Here is an 8,843-nt window from a genome sequence, read left to right as displayed (position 1 = left end):
GAAATGTCTCAGCGTCATCAATGAAACAGTGATTTCCATGTCGTCTTCTGTTATAAAGAGCTTTGAGCTGGACTGAGTGTCTTTTCCTAAGAAACGGAACCGTTCGGATCTGAACAAAACATGGACGTCACAGAATAATAGCAATGAATATTTCTCAGGTTGTAAGTCATGGCTGTAACTGGAATCTCAGCGGACAAAACAAAAGAAAAAATCGGTACATCAGCACTCAGGGTGTAACAGAAAGGTTTATTGCTATTATAGACAGAAATAAAGAAAGAAAAAATACTTCATTTTTTAAAAAGTTACTGCACCAGTGACCACTCAGTCTTTTCTGTTGGACATGAGAAGACACACTGAACCACTATCTTTCAGAGGTTTTTCAGATTTAACACTACGTATTAGTTTAATAAGAGAACTGTAACAATTTGCAATTGCGTGCATTTGGCAAAAGAAAAGAAACAGTGGATTCATCCTCTTCCTTCATGTTTTTTAGCTGATGAGACTAGCAACCCATCCTACTGCTCCTCCAACGCTGGCCACAGCTGCACTGGCAGCTCCTGACAGTCCAGCTGCACCTGCAGAAAGATTACACAGATGTTTTATGAAGTAATGAAACTACAGAGCAGCTGAGAAAGACTAAATGTATTCCACCTAAACACTGAACTGTAAACCCACAGCTAAGATTCTCTGCACTGGAAAATATCTAACAAGAATTTAGTGGAATCAACTAATCTTTTATCTTTAACATAACACAAATATATGTTTTTTATTTAACTTAATTAAACTTGAAATTTCTAGTATTTATTTTCAGAACATATAAACACGAGTTCTTCTAACTTGAAGTTTTTTGACTTTAAATGTTGCATGAAAGAACTGTACAAAGTTCAATCAACTCTTTAAATTAAGTCTCTACGAACATAATCAGCAGATTAACAGACTTCCCAGCATTTCTTCTGAATAATTACAAAATTATCTCCTCAAACACAAATCTCCCGTGTCTCCTCAAATTCTCCTTCTTGTTTAAAAATTTAAAGGGACAGTTCACCCCAAATCAAAAATACATATAATTTTTCCTCTGGCCTGTAGCCTGGAGATATTGGCCATAGAGATTTCCGCCTCCTCTCCAAAGTGTCTTTACAGAAATCACGAGCCGGTGACTGAAGATAATCCACAGACCTTGTTGTAAGCAGTTTCATGTATGAACTACTTTTTCCTAGTAGTAGATAGCAGTAGAAACTGCTCAGCATCATGATTTTTGGAAGGTTTTGAATTTATGGTGCTTTGAGCACCACGAGCTGGGTGCCATTTAGTCCCAGTGAAAAGGCAGAAATCTCTATGACCAGGATCTCCAAAACTCTGCATTTCATTCCTGGTTTGTGAGACACCTGTGTAGGATTTTGTTGCACTTCAGACGCATAATTACCTTGTGATTATAATTCCAGCAATGATTCTCTCATAATAAAGAGTTAATATGCAGTTGTTAAAACTACAAGCTTTACCTGCTGACTGCAGAACAGCCACTGCACTTCCTGCTGCCACTCCTCCTCCGTTAGCCACTGCAGCAGCTGACATCATCCCGGCAGCATAGGAGCCCGCTGCTATGCCCCCTGCAGTGAAACCTGCGACCCCCAGAGCAACAGGAGCCGCAACCACAGCACCGACTGGACGTGGAGAAGAACACAAAGGAAGCAGCAGAGGAAACTTTTGATCACTTTTTGCATCACCTCAAAGTGGATCATGCATTCAGGTGTGTAGTTTTGCATGTAAACAGTAGTGATACATTCTGGTACAGAGAAGCAGGGCCAGACGTGAGGAAAAAACTATGAGAGGCGGAAGAATTTTTTTATTTTGTATTTCAAGAATAAAGTTGAAATGCCGAGAGTAAAGTTAAAGTTTCAGTACTAGTGCCAAGATACTTAATTCTCAACATGAAAAAAATCTTATTCTTTAAAGGACTTTATTCTCAACATTTCAATTTTATTCTTGAAATGCAAAATTTTAAAAAAACTTCCTTTTAATATCATTTAGAGAACTAAGTTGAAATGGCATTTCAACTTTATTCTCTATCTCTCTATCTAGGACCAATGTGTGCATGTTATGCTGGCATCTGATTGGCTGAAAAGGGGCTTGAAGGCTTACATCACATGCAAATATGATATGTGAGCTATCAACTGCCAGTCATGAGGGCTATACTACGAACCAAGATTAATGGGCCAGCGAGGTATATTGAGTCTAAAGCCAGGGTCAATAGAAAAAATAATCTATAGATTAATTGTTTAAAAAATAATTGTTCTAAGGTGCTGCCCTAAACTGCACATCACTTTGAATACTACTACTATTTACTATTTAAAGTCAGTTTTGCATTGCTGATATTTCAGCTCTTAATACTGATTAGAAAATTGAAATTGAAATTGAAATCCAGTCAGTTACATTTATTTTAATCTTCACGTCTCTGTCATCACAGGGACAATGTCAGACCAACAGCATCATGTTTAAATATGTCGTCTGACATTTAATTGTTTAATGTGCAGCTGTCATGTTAGAAAAAAACGGCATTATAGTCTATAGTCTCTCTTATGGTCTATAAGACCATCAAATGTCTGTAGCATCACTGTACTGTGAGAACGTTAAAAAGTCAGAAAACAGCCTTGATGTGGTGTAGAGGCATAAAGTACAAAATAAGTACAGTACTTGATATGAGTGTAATACTTCTGTTACTGTCTAGCGCTGACTACAACTCTGAACTAATGCATTAATGGAAATTAATAGATTGAGACGACTGATGATTGATCAAATATTGAATTCAAAATCAGTTTACTGACTAATTACCAGGAGTCAGAGACAAAAAGTAAAAAAAAAAAACTTCTATTCAATAATTGAATATACATCTACTTATTCTTTTACTTCCACCTGCACTTCTTAAGGCATGTCAGTAGAGGTGCAAAAACATTTTGGTGTGGGCTGAAGAGAGAAAAATGTTATTTTACTGAACGTAGAAGAAGAAGAAGCTATATAAATAAAGCCCGGTTGATTGATCGATTGATTGAAATGACGCAGCAAACGTCTGGCTGTGTTGAAGAGGCAGGAGCCGATCACTGATCAGTAACAGCTTCTCTCTACTTTCTGGACTAAGAACATAACGGTATTTTACAGCAGCACGATTAACTTCGTAGATATCATGCATGATGCCACAGAAAATGTCCAGTCACAGCCACTGTTTTTGCATTTAAATGTCTTTCACACATTAAAGTGTGTTAAAATCCATTCAAAAAACAAAAAACAAAAAAGGATGATCCATAAATGCTTACCTGCACCTCCTACGACGGTCGCAACAGTCCCTGAAACACAAGGTGAAAACAGAAATCAACATTTACAGCTCATCTGCTTTAATCAGGACACTTGCTGTGGTTACTGTCATTATTACATGCATGAAAAAAATAAAATAAAATAAAATAAAATAAAATAAAAGGAATAGTGACACTCACAAGGGTCCATGTCTTCCTCTGCTCTGATGAGCCTTGATCTGGGCTGAGCTTTATGTACTGAGAGTTAACTTTCATTTCTTGAGAAATAAATCTATGCTCTAATCTGAACAGAAGGGGGCGTTAAAGAGCTCTTATCCTTATTATTTAACTGGAAATTTCCATCTTTGAATCAAAAAAGAAAAACACAGAAAATACCGAACTCTTCATAGTGGAGGGCTGTGTTTCCCTGCAGTGTGAAACGTATCAGTGGCAACAAAGCCTCCCCAGCACAAAGTCTCCTTCATGTTGTGTTTGGATTAAAATGAAAATTAGTTTTGTTTCAGAAAGTTAGAGAGGTCGTTTGCTGTTCCTGCACTCTGTCCTGTAATTAATAACTGCATTTACGATCAGGGAAGTGCAAACTAAGATAAAGTTGATGTAAACATAACAAAGTCCACCGTGTTCCACCAGTGAGATGAGGATTATTAGGAGGAGAGTTAAAGGATTCACTCAGCCATTTTTATGTCAACATGTGTGTATGTTTACACAGCAAGTGTATGTGCATACATGTCTGTATAAATACATACGTATACATAATATATATATTTTTATTGCATTTCACATTTTTAAGTTAATGTAGCTTTTACTGTTTTTATTTTGTTTGCATTTTATTTGTTTGCCTTATTTGTTAGCACCCATCTGTGAAACACATTTAATGGCTTTTTTTTGGATGACTGTGAAGGAAATAATAAAAATCGCAACTGCAAAATTAAAAATTAAACAAAAACAACAACAACAACAACAACAACAACAACAAAAACACACACAGACAGACAAGACTGAAATATCTCAACAACAACTATTGGATAGATTTCTATTCATTTTTGGCAATTTGTCCACAGAGGATGAAGATTACTGGCTTACTTCAGTGATCAGCTGAGATTTTTTTCACTGTCATAAAGAGGATGACATTAACCTTTAATGGTCGTGTGACCAGAGAGAAGGCAGACATCTCTGTGGCTGATAGCTCCAAAACACTGCAACTCACACCAAGAAAAAAAAGAGATCTAAAGTACTAAAGAAGTAAAAAGTACTACAGGCCAGAGGGAAAATATGTATTGTGGATTTTGGTGTGAACTGTCCCTTTAAGACCCAAAACTCAGAACAGACACACTGAACAAATATCTTTAATATTTTTTAGTAATTTCATTATTTCACAAAACATTTCAGCTGTCTGAGATGACAAAGGACTGTAACTTAGTAAATTAACTGACATTATTTATTAATTTAGGGAAAGTTCAAGTGTTATAAATTCATCGTGTTTTTTCATGATCTTCATGATCTTCAGGATCTTCAGGATCCTCAGGATCCTCAGCATCTTCAGGATCTTTAGGATCTTCTGGGGTTGAAACGAGTTAGCCATCCCACTGCTCCTCCAACGCCGGCCACAGCTGCATTGGCAGTTGCTGACAGTCCAACAGCACCTAGGGATGATTACACAGGATTTTTTAATTCAAGCTGAGAAAGTGTAAATGAAACAGTGACACTGTTGTCATTATAGATATAGACATTCATTTTTCTAGTTGAAAAGTGGTTGATATTCAATCTAAATCATTCATTCTCAGAGTCTGGGTCATGACCCAAAGGTGGGTCACAGAAGATATTATTTGCGTCACCATATAAATAAGACTGTGGAAGAAATGGCTGCTGTGAACAAAGACAAGTATTTTTAAGAGCGACTATATTACAAGGAAAATTCTTACCCACATATTTTATTTTATTAACAAGGACAAATTGTCTAAGTTTGCTAAGTATTATCTCACCATTAGGTTACAGTTAAAACTTAAAAATATCATATCTAAGTTAGTAGTTCTGGTGTTTACCAGCAGACTGCAGAACAGCCACAGTACTTCCTGCTGCCACTCCTCCTCCGTTGGCCACAGCAGCAGCTGACATCATTTTAGCAGCAAAGGATCCTGCTGCTATTCCAGTTGAGGTGAAACCTATGGCCCCCAGAGCAACAGGAGCCAGGGCCACTGCACCTACTGCACATGAATAATGTGATGTCCTTTTGTTAGCCACTATGATAGATCACATGTGATGTGAGTTTAGCGTGTAAATAGCTGTCCTACATTAAAGTCCATTCAAACCAGCAGTAAAAGCACACAGCTAAACACAGCTGATCTATAAATTAGTCTGAAGTCCTACCTGCTCCTCCTGCAACGGCGATAATTGAACCTGAAACACAGGATGAAAAAAAAAAACATTACAGCTCATCTGGTTTAATCAAAGACATTGCCACCATCATTATTACATCTTCATAAGAAAAACATATCAGTTAAAATGTCAATATAATCGACGGAATAAAGGAACAGCGATACTGACCAAGACCCATATCTCGTAGTGTGACGGACCGTAATAACACTGAGCTGGATTTGAATTTCTACAGAAACGAAACTGTGTTGAAATGTGAACAGCAGAGGGAGACAGAGTGAGTCACTTCCCTCTATTCAACCTTAATGACCAGGAAGTGAAACTCAACTAATAAACACACAAGCAGATCAGAACAAAAATGGTATCATATTATATATCTTTTTATTACCATAGCAAAATATCATACTTTTAAAAGCAAATTTTGTGACATAAAACTTTAATTTAAAAACTTGTATAAATGAAATTCAACAATACACAGAAACTATTCAGCACTCTGCAAACTACAAATACTTACAGACTGCAAGCTGTATAATTGTCTGAACTGCTGAACCACCGCCTTTTCATTTTTATTGATTTTTTTTTCACTTTTTATTGTATATATATTTACCCTAAACCCATTTCAATCTGTATTGATGTGTCACAATTGCAATAAATTAACTAACTAACTAACTAACTAACTAACTAAATAAATAAATAAATAAACTGCAGATCTATAGCTTCTTTGTGTATGAAATGCCTTCACCACCACTTTATTATAAAAGTTGAAAATTAGCATCAGATTTTTTTTTACTTATTATTATTATTATTATTATTATTATTATGTTATTTTTTTTTGTTGTTTGTCAATTAATAAATGATAGCGTTTTGAGTTTCATTATAACATTTAGTTTTTTAAGATGTGGTTTTGATAACAAAACACAACCAGGACAAAAATGACATAAGCACATAAATGACTGAAAATTAAATACATTTTGGTAATGAAAAAGAGTATTTCTGTATTTTTGCATTTATCTTGTTTATGTGTATGTGTTTTTTTTTTTTTTTGTTTGCTTGTTTGTTTGTTTTTTTGGTCCTTCATACACAACAGACCACAGGTGAGACAATCACATAGTTTCATATTATTTCAACAATCTGAACAGAAGGGAGCGTTAAAGAGCTCTTATCCCCATTACTTAACTGGAAATTTCCATCTTTGAATCAATAAAGAAAAATACAGAAAATACCGAACTCTTCACAGTGGAGGGCTGTGTTTCCCTGCAGTGTGAAACGTATCAGTGGCAACAAAGCCTCCCCAGCACAAAGTCTCCTTCATGTTGTGTTTGGATTAAAATGAAAATTAGTTTTGTTTCAGAAAGTTAGAGAGGTCGTTTGCTGTTCCTCTGTCCTGTAATTAATAACTGCATTTACGATCAGGGAAGTGCAAACTAAGATAAAGTTGATGTAAACATAACAAAGTCCACCGTGTTCCACCAGTGAGATGAGGATTATTAGGAGGAGAGTTAAAGCATTCACTCAGCCATTTTTATGTCAACATGTGTGTATGTTTACACAGCAAGTGTATGTGCATACATGTCTGTATAAATACATACATATACATAATTTATATAATTTTATTGCATTTAACATTTTTAAGTTAATGTAGCTTTTACTGTTTTTATTTTGTTTGTATTTTATTTGTTTGTTTTATCTGTGAGCACCCATCTGTAAAACACATTTAATGGCTTTTTTGGATGACTGTGAAGGAAATAATAAAAATTGCAACTGCAAAATTGAAAAGTTGGTGGAATCTGTTCTCTACAATATGGGGGAAAAAAAACCTTGGTAGAAGTTGTCAGCTTCACAGGATGTAGATGGACATATTACAAAAAAAATAATAATCACAACATTTCCAAACAAGGTGTAAGGATTAGAAATTAAGCAACAGTTCACCCTAAAATCAAAAATACACATTTCCCCCTGGCTTGTAGTGCAATTTATCCATCTAGATTTGCAGAGTTGCAGATATTGGTTGTACAGATGTCTGCCTTTTCTCCAATATAATGGAACTACATGGCAGTCAATTGGTGGTGCTCAAAATACACACACAAAAACAACAAAAAACTGAAACCCAACAGCAACATATCTTTGCAGATATCATGACCCAGTTAATAAAGATAATCCACAAACCTTGCAGTGAGCAGCTTCATGTAGGAACTACCTTCTTTCAAGGGGAAAAAGTAGTTCCAGTAGAATCTGATGTAGTTTCTGTTGATTCTACTGCAGAAAGAAAGTAGCCACAAAAAAAAAAAAAAAAAAAAAAAAAAACACAAGCGAGTCCCATTTAGCCATTATATTGGAGAGAAGGCAGACATCTCTGTGGCTGATAGCTCCAAAACACTGCAACTCACACCAAGAAAAAAAAGAGATCTAAAGTACTAAAGTAGTAAAAAGTACTACAGGCCAGAGGGAAAATATGTATTGTGGATTTTGGTGTGAACTGTCCCTTTAAGACCCAAAACTCAGAGCAGACACACTGAACAAATATCTTTTTTTTAATTTTTTTTATTTAGTAATTTAATTATTTCACAAAACATTTCAGCTGTCTGAGATGACAAAGGGCTGTAACTTAGTAAATTAACTGACATTAATTTAGGGAAAGTTCAAGTGTTATAAATTCATCGTGTTTTTTCATGATCTTCAGGATCTTCAGGATCCTCAGCATCTTCAGGATCCTCAGCATCTTCAGGATCTTCAGGATCTTTAGGGTTTTCAGGATCTTTAGGATCTTTAGGATCTTTAGGATTTTTAGGATCTTTAGGATCTTTAGGATCTTTTGGGGATGAAATTAGCCGACTAGTTAGCCATCCCACTGCTCCTCCAACGCCGGCCACAGCTGCATTGGCAGTTGCTGACAGTCCAACAGCACCTAGGGATGATTACACAGGATTTTTAAAATCAAGCTGAGAAAGTGTAAATGAAACAGTGGCACTGTTGTCATTATAGATATAGACATTCATTTTTCTAGTTGAAAAGTGGTTGATATTCAATCTAAATAATTCATTCTCAGAGACTGGGTCATGACCCAAAGGTGGGTCACAGAAGATATTATTTGCGTCACCATATAAATAAGACTGTGGAAGAAATGGCTGCTGTGAACAAAGACAAGTATTTTTAAGAGCGACTATA

At 35.7% G+C, this 8,843-nt stretch overlaps 1 long non-coding RNA gene across 1 annotated transcript; it reads right to left on the bottom strand.

Annotated features, from left to right (window-relative positions):
* Positions 1-226: 226 nt before the first annotated feature.
* Positions 227-3,596, bottom strand: LOC146310565 (uncharacterized). The gene is made up of 4 exons (XR_014772321.1): positions 3,486-3,596; positions 3,309-3,338; positions 1,500-1,661; positions 227-575 (listed from the first exon to the last, which is right to left on the bottom strand). It is a non-coding gene; the product is annotated as an uncharacterized LOC146310565 (long non-coding RNA).
* Between the last annotated feature and the right edge of the window lie 5,247 nt (positions 3,597-8,843).

Source organism: Lutjanus erythropterus, chromosome 18, assembly GCF_056507025.1.
Source record: "Lutjanus erythropterus isolate fLutEry1 chromosome 18, fLutEry1.hap2, whole genome shotgun sequence".
Lineage (NCBI taxonomy): Eukaryota > Metazoa > Chordata > Actinopteri > Lutjaniformes > Lutjanidae > Lutjanus > Lutjanus erythropterus.
The sequence above is the reverse complement of the archived record's forward strand: the minus strand, read 5'-3'. Positions and strand labels throughout refer to the sequence as shown.